Here is a 16,009-nt window from a genome sequence, read left to right as displayed (position 1 = left end):
TTGTTTGCAACTTCAAAAATATTTACTATTTTTATTTGTTATTGTACTTTTTTACATGTAAGAAGATTGTAATGTAAAACAAATGATTTTGCAACTTGCAATTATAATAAAAATTATGTAGTGGAAACTTGAGAACAGTGTTTAATTTATTTCATTTCCATTAAATTATACTGTTCTCTTTTCAATTACTTTGTTATTGCAGTAGTATTGTGGATTGGTGTATATAATAGCAAGGAAAAGTTCCTCAATCTCTAATGGGTACAATGCGTGTTTGTTATTTGGCTGTTTGTCTATTGATTTTTATTTTTCAATAATGTGCTTGGTTACTACTAGTATCCATTAAAACGCAGATCTGAACGGAACAAAATGAATTATATTAATAACTATACGTTACAGTTTCAAGAACCTAACGTCCTCTTTATCAGACCCAAACATTGAGAAAAGACTGTTGACATCAGATCTTATCAACTGATGGTTATTTAATGGTTAATGGTTATTGGTTTTCCAGAGCGTTTTAATGGTTATTGATTATCCAGAACCAGGGAGTTTATTGTTTAGTACTAGTATAAATGTACAATCGGGAGACGTCACATCCTGACCCAACATGTAAGTATTCATCTTTAGTGTTTTCCTATTTTTTTTTTGCACATTTAGGGGGCTTTACCCCCTCCCTCTTACCCAATTTTCCTCTCCAATGCACTTGGCATGTACTTTGAACGAATAAATAATCATTGAAAGTTTCATTTGAGTCGGTTCAATTGTTCGAAAGTTATCGTGAGACCAACACACAACACAAATGCTGAGCGAGTCGAATCGCAGACTGCTCCACACATTCAATAATCTATATTTTCAGTCTTCCCAAGTTAGCTCAGTCAAACCTCTCCGTTGAATGGTAGTTCATCATCCAATGCTGTCGTGTGCGCAATCAAATGTAGCATAATTCCCTGACGTTCCCTAACGTGTCTTCGCTGTGGATGAGGTAGGGTGGAGATGCATTCGGTTCGACACATTTTACTTTTTACATGGTATTCCTGATACTCAGATCTGTTATTTATTTAGGAATGAGTTATTATTTATATGGTAATAACGCAAATACAGTCGATAATATCTGCGTCATTATATATGAATAATAACTGTAAATAAATAACATCCGAATATCTCAGGAATACCATATAAAAAGTCAAAGGTGCCAAACCGAATGCACCACCACCCTACCCCATCCGTCGCAAGGACACGTCGGGGAGCGTCAGGGAATAATGCTAGATTTGGTTGGGTAAACGTCAGCGTTTGGATGGTGAACCACCATTCAACGTCGAGGTTTAGTTGGGGTAACGTAGGGAAACTGGTGGGATTTGGTTGGGTGAATGAAGGCCCAACATTCTCAAGGTTGTTGGGGTTTAGTTGGCCCAACGTTGGGAGATGGTTGGGAATTGGTTGGGTAAACGAAGGCCCACCCTTCTTTTGGTTGGGGAATAAGTGGGTAATGGTTTGGGTGGGAATTGGTTGCCAAAGCGGCCAAACATGACGTTGGGCCACCGTTTGTATGTCGCATTACCACCATTTTCCCAACGTTGGGCCAATCGATTTTGCTACTAGGGCTAGCTAGTAGCTGTTAAAAGAGAAACACAATAATGAATATATATACTGTATTAGTTTCTTGTAGTTGGATATGTCTTTATCACTTACGTAGACAATTGCTACTGCAGTTATTTACTGTTTTATAAGGGTCTTATTTTCACACACAAAAAAGTCGCCGGTATGTCTCAAACATTATCGCGTTCCCACCTACAGCTACTCCAAAGCACTGCAAACTACTTTGTAACCAGGCGAAAGGCAGTGGAGGAAAAGAAATCAACAAATATTCTAATAACATTCGCTTATTGTCAACATACCTACAGTGAGCGCAGAAAGTGTTCGTACACCGTGCATACTTTATATTGAAAACAGCTAGCATGAGAACGGGAGGTGGAAAATATATATATAACCAGAATTAAGACTACACATTCATACATTTTATTTCTATATACAAGAGAAAGGCCAAACAAACACAATCACTGTTTTGTTCAGAAGAAAAGAGAGAATTCCTTTTTTGTAAACGCAAAATGTCACCGTACACTTATGCTTGAATTAGTGCTTATAAAGTATATTACGTTATTTAATATTTTGTGGGATTACCCTGTGCGTTAATGATTGTAGTCTTCGTGGCATTGATTTCACCTGTAGTAGTTCGTAGTTCTGTAGCTTCGGGACTGATTATGTCCCATTCTTCTTGAATAGCTTTTCTTAGGCCTTCTTTAGTAGAGACAGGGCCGGCGCGAGAGAGGGTCGAGCCGTGCCACCGCCCAGAGCGGCAAGTCTAATGGGCGGCAAAATTTGAAAAAGAAAAGAATACTATCAAAATATAATGCTTCGTAATAGGCTCACATGGAAAAATAAGATTGTGTTAACCTGAGAATGTAATTGAACTTACTTCACTCACATTCAAGAAATACTCTCTCAGGAAATTCAGAGCATTCCTCCTCGTTTTCAATTATCAAACTACTAGCCACAGGTATCTCGTTCAATATTTCCCTTGCAGCAGTGTAGATAGGATTTTGAGCTAGAGTGCATAAGATTATCACGGTGTCTTTTTATATTTTTTTCTATTCAATAATGTTCTAACGCTCCGCTCCAAGTATGCAAAAGGTACACTCCCACTTGAGACAGGCCGTTCTAGCCTGTAGCATTCAGGGGCGGATCCAGGACGGACTTCTGGGGGGCGGTGGGTTGTAATACTGCTACTTAGAGCTACTTTTAAGAGCGTCAAAAAATAAACTATATATTTTATTTATATATAAAATAAAAAAGTTTCCTCTTCTGGGGGGGGGAGATCGCCCGATCGCCCCCCCCTGGATTCGCCCCTGGTAGCATCTAGAGACATTTAGGTTCTAATAGCGAGTTTTTGACCAATTTACAAATTGTTCATTCCGAATATAGTAAATCGTACAGCGTATTATTTCTTGAGAAATGTTTCATTTTTTGTATAGCTAAAAAAAAGTTTATGACTTTTTTTTTTCTGCGTCAGTTCAACGTTGGGCCATACTAAAGGAACATATTAGTAGTCTCACTTTAAAATCATAATCCACCACAAGGTGGGAGAGCCGAATTGATGCTCTGACTCAGTTATCAAATATAGGAAGTTTATGATGCCTTACTTCAAATAAGTAATGACAATAGAACCGATAGAATGGTCGTCCACGATGCTCTGTGTATAGCAAACCAGCTGAGTTACTTTTCTTTCCTTTACTCACTCGTTGTCTGATATGACTTTAAAGCATTGATTCTCATGTGTTGGATGCAGTAGGATTTCTTGAAAATATATCTGGGTACTTTGAGAGGAGCAGAAATTATGCAAAGTTTAAATCTTACTTAGTTGATACGATGGACTTGGCATCAGCATTAGATACGGGTGATCCACTGATACGTAATACAGTGCAAGCTCGAAGTCGAAAGAAGAGACAGTTTCAGTACGAGGCAGAGGATGAAGCTACTGAAAACATCCACAAACAAGATACAAGATCGATTTTTATTACAAAGTTCTAGAAGTGATTGTGTTAGCTTTTAAGAGAAAGATTTGAGCAACTTAAACATCACAGCGAATATTTCAATTTTCTTTGCGATATAAGTAATCGTAAAGATATAGCCTACCACCTGAACTTTTTGTCTGAAAAGTGTACTAAACTTACCACCATTTTAACACACGAAGAATTGAAAGATATTAACCCCAGTGATTTGAAAGACAAACTGAAAGTGTTATCCACTATAATTAAGCCTGTGAAAGTTCACAAAATAATAATAATAATAATAATAATAATAATAATAATAATAATAATAATAATAATAATAATAATAATAATAATAATAAAGGAACATGACTTTGCTCCCAATGTTAGTATTGCACGTAGAATTTTGTTAATCTTGCCTGTAACAGTGGCAAGTGGAGAAAGAAGTTTTTGGAAACTTAAGTTTATTAGAAACTATCTACACTCTTCTATGTCTGAAACACGCTTGAGTGGTCTAGCGACGATATCAATAGAACACAAATTGGCTAAAACATTGGACTACGTGATGTGATAAAGGAATTTGCTCATATCAAAGGAAGAAAAGTTTCTTTCAATTAAGATATGTTAAATTTATGTATGTCTATTGTGTTTTAGTACATTATAAGGCTTAAGCTAATCACTTACATTTACCATAATATCTGATTTACTGTATTATCTTCTTGCTCCATACTCTGTTGAAAACGCCTTTTGATATAAAATAAGCCTAAAAATTAAAATTCTTAGTCATGATTAAAGTATATTTTTAAAATTTTATTTTCTGTATGCGCTGCTCTATATTACAGATATACAGCGAAATCGAGCATACTGAATATTGTGTCAGTATAGAGTCGTTTAAATATTACGTGAACATTCCAGAAAGGTAGTTTTTTTTTTTTTTGTTGTTTACTTTTCCATTTTATACATGTTTTTAAATGACACTTGAACGTTATCTGTCAAAATAAGGTTTGCGGATTAAAGGGGCGGCATGTGAAAGCACCGCCCAAGGCGGCAAAATTGCTAGCGCCGGCCCTGAGTAGAGAAGCTGTGCCTTCTGATTGTTGTCTCCAGAACAGACCATAGATGTTCTATGGGGTTCATGTCTGGGGATTGGGGAGGTGTGCGAAGCTGTTTCAAGGTATTATAGAGTAGCCACAATCGAGTATTTTCCGCTGTATGTTTGGAGTCGTTGTCTTGCTGAACAATAAATTGTTTTCAAGAACCATCTTCTGCGCACTAGTATGGAGATTTTCCTTTAATATGTTAATATACACTTTGTGGATCATCACTCCATCGATAAGGTGGAGACGACCCACCCCTGAGGCACTCATACAACCCCAGACGAGCACAGACCCTCCTCCGTGTCTTACTTTAGGGACGAGATTTTGAGGATTCATCTCTGTATTCACCTTGCGCCATACAATACGCCTCCCATTGGACTCGATAAAGTTAAATTTACTTTCGTCCGAAAATGTGACCCTATTCCAGAAAGAAGCCTGATCCCTTATCTTTATACTCTTTTTCAAACTTTAGTCTCTTTATACGATTTGTCTTGTTCACCCAGAACATTTTCCTGGCTATCTAACCATGATACCTTGGAAATATTCCGCACTGTACTGGCTGATACTTTAACACCGCGTGTTTCCAGATCCGTTGCCAATTGCACAGCACTATTTTTTGGAACCTTTATTCTTTCCCTAATAATGTAACGTTTATCTTGTTCGCTCAACAGTCTTGGTCTTCCAGTTTTTTTTTTTTTTTTTTTTTTTTTTCGCACAGTGATAGAAACATTATACATCGCAATTATTGTTTGTACTGTTGTACGAGGCCTGTCTGCAAGGTTTGCTATCTTTCTCAAAGACTTACCCTTCTTATGCAATTTAATAATTACTTTTCTTGTCTCCTCATTTGTTTCTATTCGGTTGCTTCCCACTTTGACAGCCCAACGTGCAGTTTTTTCACTTCTATTCACAACTAAACTCATTCTGTTACTCGTCATGCTATACAGAGGTGTATATTCAGGTGAATACTAGTGAACCCCAGTTGTGGTATCTTTGTTTCGTATTCGTACGTCAGGTGTACGATCACTTTTTGCGTTTACTCTATACACTTTCTACGGAATTTATTTACTTTCTGACCATTAAACTTGTCTTTGTGGTTCTTTATTGATACATTCATAAAGCTTAGTTTTCATTATTCACATTGTGTGTGTTATTACACTTCTTAAATTTTCTGTTTCTTTTTCGCAGGCATTCTCGTTTCAATAGCATAGGTGTACGAACACTTTCTGCGCTCACTGTATGTACAGTAAATACAAATTTATAATTTTTGACTTTACGAAGTGTACAATGTAATTGTTCAATAATTAACATAAGCAGGCATTCATTAATTTATATTAATATAATAATTAATAAAACTAATAAGCGGGTGATTGATGACTCAGTGGTAGAGTTTTCGATGGCTAATTTTGTGTTCGAAAATTTTCCCGGTGGAAGGCCTACCTTTCTTATATTTGTTCCATCATCACTCATTAACGAATTTAGTTTATCAAAACTCTATAGCCATATATTCATTCTGTCCGTCAGTGAAGCAAACAGTCTCAAGAACTATCTGATGGATTACCAATCAATTTTGGCCATGATGTACAGAGTCAATAGTTAAGAATCGAGTTCCCTGATGAATGTAATATTCAAACCGGAAGCGGTACAAATCAACCATTTCCGGTTTTAACGTTAATCATTATATAGTAAATATGGTAATAGATAGCGAGAAGCGGTTTCCAGTAATCGACATATATATAACATTCATGTAGATAGAATGTTACCCAATTTGTGCATCTGCTGAAAATAATGAGCTTAGGTATTTAGAGAGCATTTTCCGCTTTAGAAAATGTGTGCTTGGTAAAGAATGTAGAGAATTAGCTGAGTCAGGCATGTAGCTAGAATATGGTAATAGGAAGGGGAGGGGGTCTGTCACGAAATACTGTGGTTATTTACCAGGGGCTCAATCATTCTAAACTATTTTATTGGCAACATATATTGGTTCGTTTAGCCAAGATTTCTAAATGGGGGGATGATATGAAATACTGTGGTTACACACCAGAGGCTCGATCAATCTAAATATTTTACTGACAACATACCCATATTGATTGGTTAGGACAATAAAATGAGGATATATTAGTAAGTATTTTAATTAGAAGCTATGAAGAAATCTCGAGTAAAAGAATATAAAAAAGTATTGAAAAAGATATAGTTTTCCGAGGTCATTCGAACGGTGTCGAGAATTTTGCGTCTGGGAAATTTGCGCCCTACCTCAAGAACAGGGAAAATTGTGCCTGCGATGTACCTCCACCGGGAAGTTGAGCCCTGCGAAATAAAAGAACCTATTGGAGCTTACGCATTTGCTCGGAGGGGCTGACATTACAGCATAAACAATCCTCCCCCACAACCATGCCATTTGTGATTTATTTTCATTGTGGCTATATAAGGGGAGAATAAACTTCAATATAAGCCAAAAGAACACAACGGATCAAAGCAATCACTGCTTCTTCCAGAGATGATTTTGGGGGAACACTGGCCTCCCCAGAGCTCTCAGAGTGCCCCCTCGGAGGAGATCAAAATAATACGTCTATAATATAATAATAAATAGAATAGTACCAGCAGTGACCCCCCTCCGGAATACTAAGTGTGCCCCCCGGAACATTTTTTTCTGAAAGAACAACTGAACGCAATTGTGTGTTTGAATTCCAGCAAGTAAACACACTGTACATAGTTTTCTTGATAATATTACTGAACTGATTTTACATTCACTTTACATTTTCTTTTCTATATTTTGTGTCCTGAAAAGCCAAACAACTCGCAAGGATTGTGAACAGAGATATCTGGGTAGAGCCAAACAACCTTTTGTAGATTAAATTATACTCTTTGATTATATTAATAATTATATATCAGTCATTTATACTTTTTTGTAAATTTTGTAGTATAATGAAAAATTGTATTTGTATGGATTGCCCTTTAGTGAACTAAAATTGTATTTTTTTCATTTGTTCGGAATATTATAACGGATGGAGTAACTCACTGAGACGATGATAGGCAAGCCTAGTTCAAGTGTGAGTGGAAGTTACTTTACACAATACAAAAATAAGTTGAATTGTAGGGCGCTAACATCCCAGTGCAAATATATAGCCGGCGCATTTTCCCCTCTTTTTGGGGTAGGGCGCAAACATCCCAGTGCAAATATATTGCGAGCGCATTTTTTCCTATTTTTGTGGTAGGGCGCAAATTTCCTGGGCGCAAAATTCTCTCGTCAAGGAAAATATAATGTCCGTGAAGTTGACAAGCCACTTATGTCAGACTCCAATTTCGACTTTAAACGTCGCTAGTGCTACGTTAGTGTTCGATAGTGACGCAAATCGTTAGTACTCCACAGATAACGTGTGCTTTTTAAATAATGGATATAGGTCTTCTAACTGCATGCCAACACGCCCCTTCTAAGAATCATCTCAAAAATGAGGTTAACCGTTAGAGCAAGTAAGTGCTCATTAGAGCCATTAACATTAATGCCTCCATCGTACGGCCCTATGAGTAATGATAATAGCACGCTCTTTGCTAGTCTCAATGCGTCCCTATATTCTCGCGAACATTCTGACGTGCCCAAGTTAGTTACTTTTTTTTTTTTTTTTTTGCAACTATTGTTTATCTGTTATTGTTTATTGCTAGTCTGCAGAGTAGTCCTTACATTAATATGCCATTGTCCTTGATAATCATTGCGTATTTACAAGCAGTTTGTTATTACTGTTAGAAGATATCAAAAAACAACAGATAAAATCTACTACTTAACGGTTCACATTTTTCTTTTACAGTACACTAGCAGCGTTCACCCCGCTTCGCTGCGGTCACCCCGGAACGCAATAAACGTTGTTACTTAGATAATTTTTACTTTTTCGCTTTCAAGTGATATGATAAAAACCATAGAAGATTGCATTAAATGTTAACATTATATCGCCTGTCATTTATGTTAACCCGCCCCGCTTCGCTGCGGTCACCCCGGAACGCAATAAACTTTGTTACTTAGATAATTTTTACTTTTTCGCTTTCAAGTGATTGCAGTAAATGTTAACATTATAGCGCCTGTCATTTATGTTAACCCGCCGAGTGACACGGTCATGCGGGTTGCATATAAATACGTTTATTTTTACCTATGATGATCTAACAAAGGATTTGTACGTTATGGACACTTGAATGGTCAATTATCTCAAGACACTGGTAATTAAAAATTAAAGTGATATGATAAAAACCATCTAGGGTCCAAATCCTAATAACCCCCCAAAAATAAAAGAAATTGGTTCAGCCGTATTAGCGTGATGAGGGAACAAAGGATTTGTACGTTCTCTTTTATATATAAGATAGAATAAACGATTAATAATAATAATAATAATAATAATAATAATAATAATAATAATAATAATAATAAGACTATTCCAGCATAAAAGTTATCAATTGCATCCCACTGGCAACAAGAGACGCATATTTTAACTTCACAAAAATTAGTTTCTCACGATTTTCTGGAAAACTACGTATGATAACATCTTCATTATGTCAAGTTGTTTATCTCAGTGTGATATATGTCTTACCTCTGGACAATATCACAGTAAAACAAAAATTAAATATTAGAAGTACATCGTACTTTTGGACTACATCTCATTAACCATGGGAAGATTGAGTAGTGTATACTTTAGGATGTAAGTTTCAGCTTAATTTGCATCATACATTCTTAGGATTACAAAAAGGAAATTTGTTCGTTTGCGTTTGAACAAAATTCTTAGGATTACAAAAAGAAAAAATAATTTTTCCGAATTCCGGAATTTTTCCGAAATCCGGATTTTTTCCGAAATCCGGATTTTTTCCGAAATCCGGATTTTTTCCGAAATCCGGAATTTTTCCGAAATCCGGAATTTTTCCGAAATCCGGAATTTTTCCGAATTCCGGAATTTTTCCGAATTCCGGAATTTTTCCGAATTCCGGAATTTTTCCGAATTCCGGAATTTTTCCGAATTCCGGAATTTTTCCGAAATCCGGATTTTTTCTAAATTCCGGAATTTTTCCGAATTCCGGATTTTTTCCGAAATCCGGAATTTTTCCGAATTCCGGAATTTTCCGATTTTACTTTCCGGATTCCGGAAAGTAAAAATTCCGGAATTGGCCATCCCTAGCTTATAGTATTCACTGTCATTCTAAGAGTAATAACACACATAATAGCATTTGTGGAATTAAAAATATAAGTTGTTCATTAATTTTCACTTTCAATATAACTTTTGCAAAACAAGCCTCATTATTCATTACTATGATTATTTGATTAATATTATCCTTTCTGTTTATTTGTTTTGAAAATTTGTTATTAAATAGGCCCCTAATCTGATCACACAATTTTCCAGACAGATATTCATGAGCAATGAATCAAATATCTTCTTACACCTTCGTTGTTTAAGAGTACAAAGGGCTAGTATCTACTTGCGTTGCTCTTGTCAATTTACTTAATAAAATATGAAACAAGATATACGGTATAACTGAAAAAGACAGTATCCTAATAGTTATACAACCTTTCGTCAAACAAAGTGTTACAAGCAACCAGGAAAACTAACATTGATATTAAACATTCAGATCATGTCTTGCCCCCCCACTTTTAAAGTCCAACCGCCGCCACTGCAGTCCCCCTTCGTATATTTTATCATATCGGTATAAAATTCTTAATCCCACGTTAAGCTGTAGGTTCACTTCTTATATAGCCTTGATGCTGAAACCAAAAGTCAAATCAAAGGAAATCTAAAAACAAGCTTAAGTATACGTCAGCGCAAGAACACAAAGGTTGAGTTCACTTCGACAACATTGAGGCATTTTCTATGTATTCAAGTTGTAGCGACGATAGTGACACTTTTTCGTTTTCTCCTGTAGATATATATCGGTATAGTAGTCAATTGAAGCAAGAGATTTAATACAAATATTTGACCTGTAATGCAATACGAATGAACTATGAAACAACATTCACAACTAATGTACAGTCATTTCAAAAATACTAATTTTATTTATGAAGAACGCTATACGCACTCATTTTATTTATATGATTTCACTTTCAACCATCTTCGGTCTAGTTATTATTATTATTATTATTATTATTATTATTATTATTATTATTATTATTATTATTATTATTGTGTGTGTGCTTTTCTAAAACGGAAAACAAAACAATGAAGTCAGTATGGTTTCGTCGCGGATCAGTAATCAACATAGCCATCTGTTGAAAATTTTGCTGTAATTCAGAATAGTAGCGTATGTGGTTGGAATCCCATATTACGTTCTAATTTCTGTGTCTCACAACCTACATACTGAAAGGGAATGTTAAACTCCCACCTATGAAAGTATTGCTTAAATATCAGGTATGTGAATGCTGTTCATCCTAGATTTGGACCTGCTTTACCTTAAAAGAAATTTTACCAAAGCAAATTACTTTTAATAAATAGTGTTAGAATTTCAGCAATGTATCATTGCCTTCAGACACAGATTTTATTTTTTTCATTAAAATCACAAATATATATCTTCTTAGGCACAGGACGGATCATACTGTGTATATCTTAAGCTTGAAATCCAATGAAAATTATTTATTATAGAAGCTAATAAATTCAAATAGATGACTGACTCGACCATCTTTCCCTTTTTTTGTGAATTAATTTATACAGTGGTGAAACTTAACATTATCAGAATGTATAACTTTTCCTTTTTACAAGCACTGTTTACTTACGATAACTCCATGTCAATAACCTTTATAAGATGTAGAGGTAGCAGAACTTACCTGTAAAATAAAAAAAACTAATTATAGCACTGTATTTACATCAGTTGTATCTACAGTTGTATATAAAAAGGATTAATACATTAATACTGTTTAAGAGTTCATTAGAAAAATAGAAGGATTAGATATACATCAAAAGAATACATATACACAATACAATAAGAAAATCTATGACTTATCAAATAGATTATTTTGGTTAATACAGGGTGTTTCAAAACAACACCGACAATGTTTGGGAGGTGATTCCTGACACCAAGATAAGACAAAAATTACAAATTTTTGTCCAACCTGAGTGCACAAATGCTTGCTTTCGGAGTTATAGCCTACCGAAAACATGAAAAATTAACTTCAAAGGTCCATAGCTCCAAAACTATGGGACCTACCGTAGTCGAGTTAAGACTATTTAGGGACTAGTATGTCCCTTATTCAAATATCCATGTTTCAGAATCCTGTGTTACTTGCGCAACAATTTTTATAGAGGTAGGTAGTTGGTGAGTACTTCAAATTATATGCCTGTAGCCAAGCTGCCTCTATAAAAATTGTTGCATGAGTACCTTAGGATTCTGAAACACGTATTTTTGGATAGGGTACATATTAATTCCTAAGTGAAGTCTTGGCCCGACTACGGTAGTTCCCATAGTTTTGGAGCTATGGACCTTCAAAGTTCATTTTTTCATGTTTTCGGCAGCCTGTAACTCCGAAAGCAAACATTTGTGCACCCAGGTTGGTCTATACTTTTTTCCTTATCTTAGTGTTAGGAATCACCTCCCAAGCGTTGTCGGTGTTGTTTTGAAACACTCTGTGTAACCTATTAAGTTTTGAATCTTTCCGTTTTGGCATAACATGGTGGCATATACCAATGCTAGATCCACGGAGGGGGACAGTCGCTACTTTATGCTCAACTAACTTTGCGATACAAAGACCTATTTTTATTCTCATACAAAGAGCTCTAAAAATTCTGAGCACCAGATCACCATGGTGACTAAAAATCGCGTCTCTGGCGCCTAGATAATTTAAGCCAAAACACAGGATTGGTATCAAATTGTATTTGTATTATACTTGTATTAGGGTGTTGGTTTTCAGAACTGGCGCTTGTCAGTTTTTTGAGTGTTTTCAGTACGAATGCCAAGTTGTTATTCAACTAGATATATTTATCTCCAAGACTTTGGTCTTCTGTTTTTCTGGGTAAGAAATTCAACACCCCTAATTTTGCTACATTCTGATATTCTTGAATAGGAAAGGTGAATGTACACTCATGTCCAAAATCATTGTCGCATATCTATAACTGTCTTCTTTTAAGAGTATAATTTGATAATGATTTTGCAGGATATTTTTAATACTGATACTGTGTGTATAATCGGGAAATGTATATTTGTGGTACATTTCATACGAAAAGAATTATAAATACGAAAATTAGAATGAGTAAAACAAAGTGTTGCTAAATGGACAAGAAAGTTTTATTTTCGTTTTATTGTTCTTATTTACTGCTCTTGACATGAAATTTGCCACATACATGTCTCTGCCGATTATATACATACTAACAAGAAATATCGGGCGACTTCGTTGTCAAATTATATTCCTACAACAACATAATTATAGACATACGACAATAATTTTGGACATGAGTGTACTTCACCTCAATTAGCTCGTCTCCTTTTCTTATTTCGCTAAATTCGATGGTGTCTCAATTTACCTTCTGGAGCCCTCTTCCTTTTGAGGACAAATTTCGCTTTATACGTAGCAATGGTCAATTTTAAATAGCAACACAGACAATAAAGTATATTGCTATATAACTTATACTATACACAGTAGCAATATAGATATTCTTAGCACCTTCTGCCTGCAAGTGATTCTGAATGTCGCCTTATTCTATTACAATTTGACTTCAAGAGAATGAGGGTCTTGGCTTATCCTACTATGATAATTGGCGAAGAAGTTTCTATCTGAAAAAAAAAAAAAAAAATCACTGCTAGCCACACATGTTGACGAAACTCCGTCTGCCTTTCTATCATTAGTTGAACCTGTAAGTTTCACTGTATAGTGGAAAGTTCCAGTCCGCATAACCGGAAGGCACGGGTAAAATATTTGGTGGAGGATCCGGCTCTAGCACGTATGCAGAATTTTAGACAGGTGTCCAAATTCAATGAGGATAAGTTGTATTAAAATTTGTAAAATCACTCCAAAAATTAGACGATTACAGAAAGATCGAGATTTCGCAGAGAGTTCGGACTCTCAGGACCTTTCTTTGCGTACGTCGCTGATTCGGCCGGTTCCACATATCTTCAATTGATTTTTAGTGTCTCCCTCCTGTAAAATACCAGACAATTTGCAGGGGAGGGAATGCAAGAAGACCAAGAATTAACAAGATTTTAATTACATAAATTGTCATGAGTGACTCAAACCAGAATGGATTACAATAGGATATACGAAAAATCAAAGAAATTTCGGATATGGCGAATTGACAAAAGATGAAAAGATTTAAGTTATGAATTTAGTCTAGAAAAAGTCTCTCTCTCTCACACACACACACCCACACAAAAAGGACATGACACGCAGATGGAAGGACAAGCAAAACTCACTACATCATGTCAAAAAGAAGATACTTGTTTGAAGACAAATATTCTGAACAGGTTCAACACAGGAAGTAACTTGAGTTGATTTTGAGTTTAATCTCCCGTTCAGCAGCGAGGTTTTATGAGACTGACCTACTTATTAACGTGACATCCGAACCACATGACTTAGCTTCCACCGGAAATCGAACCCGGACAGGAAGTAACTATCGAATAGTATGGTTGGTGTAAACTTCACCTCTGAAAATCATAAAATTTGAAGGGCAACAGGGTATATAGATAGAAAGGAAGATTCCTCAAGAAAAGCATAACTTATCTCAACTTGGACTGAAAAACTTTTGCCACACTCAAAGACGACATGAACATTTTAGAAGCTAACAGGAAAACTATAAATATTCTTAAAGATACAGTCAAGAAGATAGAAAGTATTGCGGAAAAAAATTAGAAAATCTCTGTAGAAACATATATGGAACTGCAAAACAATACGGAAATGCATTATAGAAGATATAAGTCAAACGGCAATCTTATAGGACGTCAGAGCACAAGAAGATAGGTGTTTTATGTACATTGAAGGGAATAAAGACTTTTCTAAAGGATTTCCCGAGAAATATCAGCATCGGCTTCTCTTTCTACTGTACAAGACCTGATAATTGGAATACAGGACTTCAACCAGCGTGAAACAGGCAGATCTGTTGCAATGCTTTTGAGTACTTTTTTTTTTTTTTAATGAAAATTTGTTGACTTGCAAACGTCCTATAGTGTTTGAGTCTAAAGTAATGTTGACTATTTAATGTGTTTAATCAGGGATGTACAAATAATTTCATCAAAGGGGGGGGGGGAAGAGAACTTAATCTCGTATATCCTTTCAGGACACTTGTAATTGGTGTGTTTATATCTTAATAATAAATGTTTGTTTTCGCACAGTGTCTTTCTCAATGGTGGATTTAAACTCAGATCCCGTTTGCGTATGCTACTGAATCCAATTTCTACCTTCTGATATTTCTTACTGAAACACCCAGCATTACAACCCATCGACCGCCACTGATATTAATTTATTAGTGAATTATTGAAGTTCTATATTAATTTTGTAAATAATTTGCACAATTCAATAAAAAAATGGTTAAATCTTTTTTTTTAATTACTTTGGCTCTCACATTTTTATAGCCTTCGTGCAGTTTTTTGTGGTTCGATTTTTAAGGAAATACTTTTGATAAATCGAATCGGACGATACATTTTTAAGGTAGTGCTTATCGCTGAGTACTGTGTGTTTTCCTGTAAGTTATGACGACACACATGGAAAACACACTGTCTACGTGATAACAATAATAGCGTAAGCACCGATAAGCAGAAGGTCACTTGGAAATTGGAAGAAGGAAACTAATCTACTGATTCGATTTTCAACCTATACGAGTCATTGATGGGTCCTCAGGGAATGTTTGGTGTGTCAAGAAATGTTCGTATCAGAGTACATTCTTACACAACTTTCTTTCCTTTTTCTTTCTTTTTAATAAACTGAAATATTAAAAGTAAATTGTGTCACTCTTTATGCATATTGAGATGAAAAACTATACTACTAAGAACTAAGTTAATCGAATTTAAATTGGAATGCAACTCGCATCCAAAACATGAAGGCAGCTGGAAGGCATTTATTTATTTATTATTATTATTATTATTATTATTATTATTATTATTATTATTATTATTATTATTATTATTGAGATGCTAACTTGAAATCAACTTACGTTTACACGTATATAAATACCACAAAGAACAGAGTTTGAGGAGGGTGAACGTGGTCGCAAGATGGCAGAGCTCCCCGTGGTCACCCTCTCCGTAACTATGGGTCTGATTTTAAAATACATATCAATCAGTCACTATTGAACACAAACCACATGACTCTCACACACTTCATGTGCATAAAAAAAATAATTTTAACTTTTTGGCATCTAGTTAATTTAGAAGCATTTAGCATATAAAGTAACCGAGGTTTCTATACTTCTGGATCCTGTAAAGTTGAAG

The 16,009-nt window shown here is 35.3% G+C and overlaps 1 protein-coding gene across 1 annotated transcript in view; it reads right to left on the bottom strand.

Moving 5' to 3' along the window:
• Positions 1-16,009, bottom strand: part of LOC145668617 (EF-hand domain-containing protein D2 homolog) — a 153,726-nt gene that overhangs the window by 95,062 nt on the left and 42,655 nt on the right. The gene's annotated exons all lie outside the window — the stretch shown is intronic.

This window comes from Thermobia domestica, chromosome 13 (genome assembly GCF_964235325.1).
Source record: "Thermobia domestica chromosome 13, izTheDome1.hap1.1, whole genome shotgun sequence".
NCBI lineage: Eukaryota > Metazoa > Arthropoda > Insecta > Zygentoma > Lepismatidae > Thermobia > Thermobia domestica.
The sequence above is the reverse complement of the archived record's forward strand: the minus strand, read 5'-3'. Positions and strand labels throughout refer to the sequence as shown.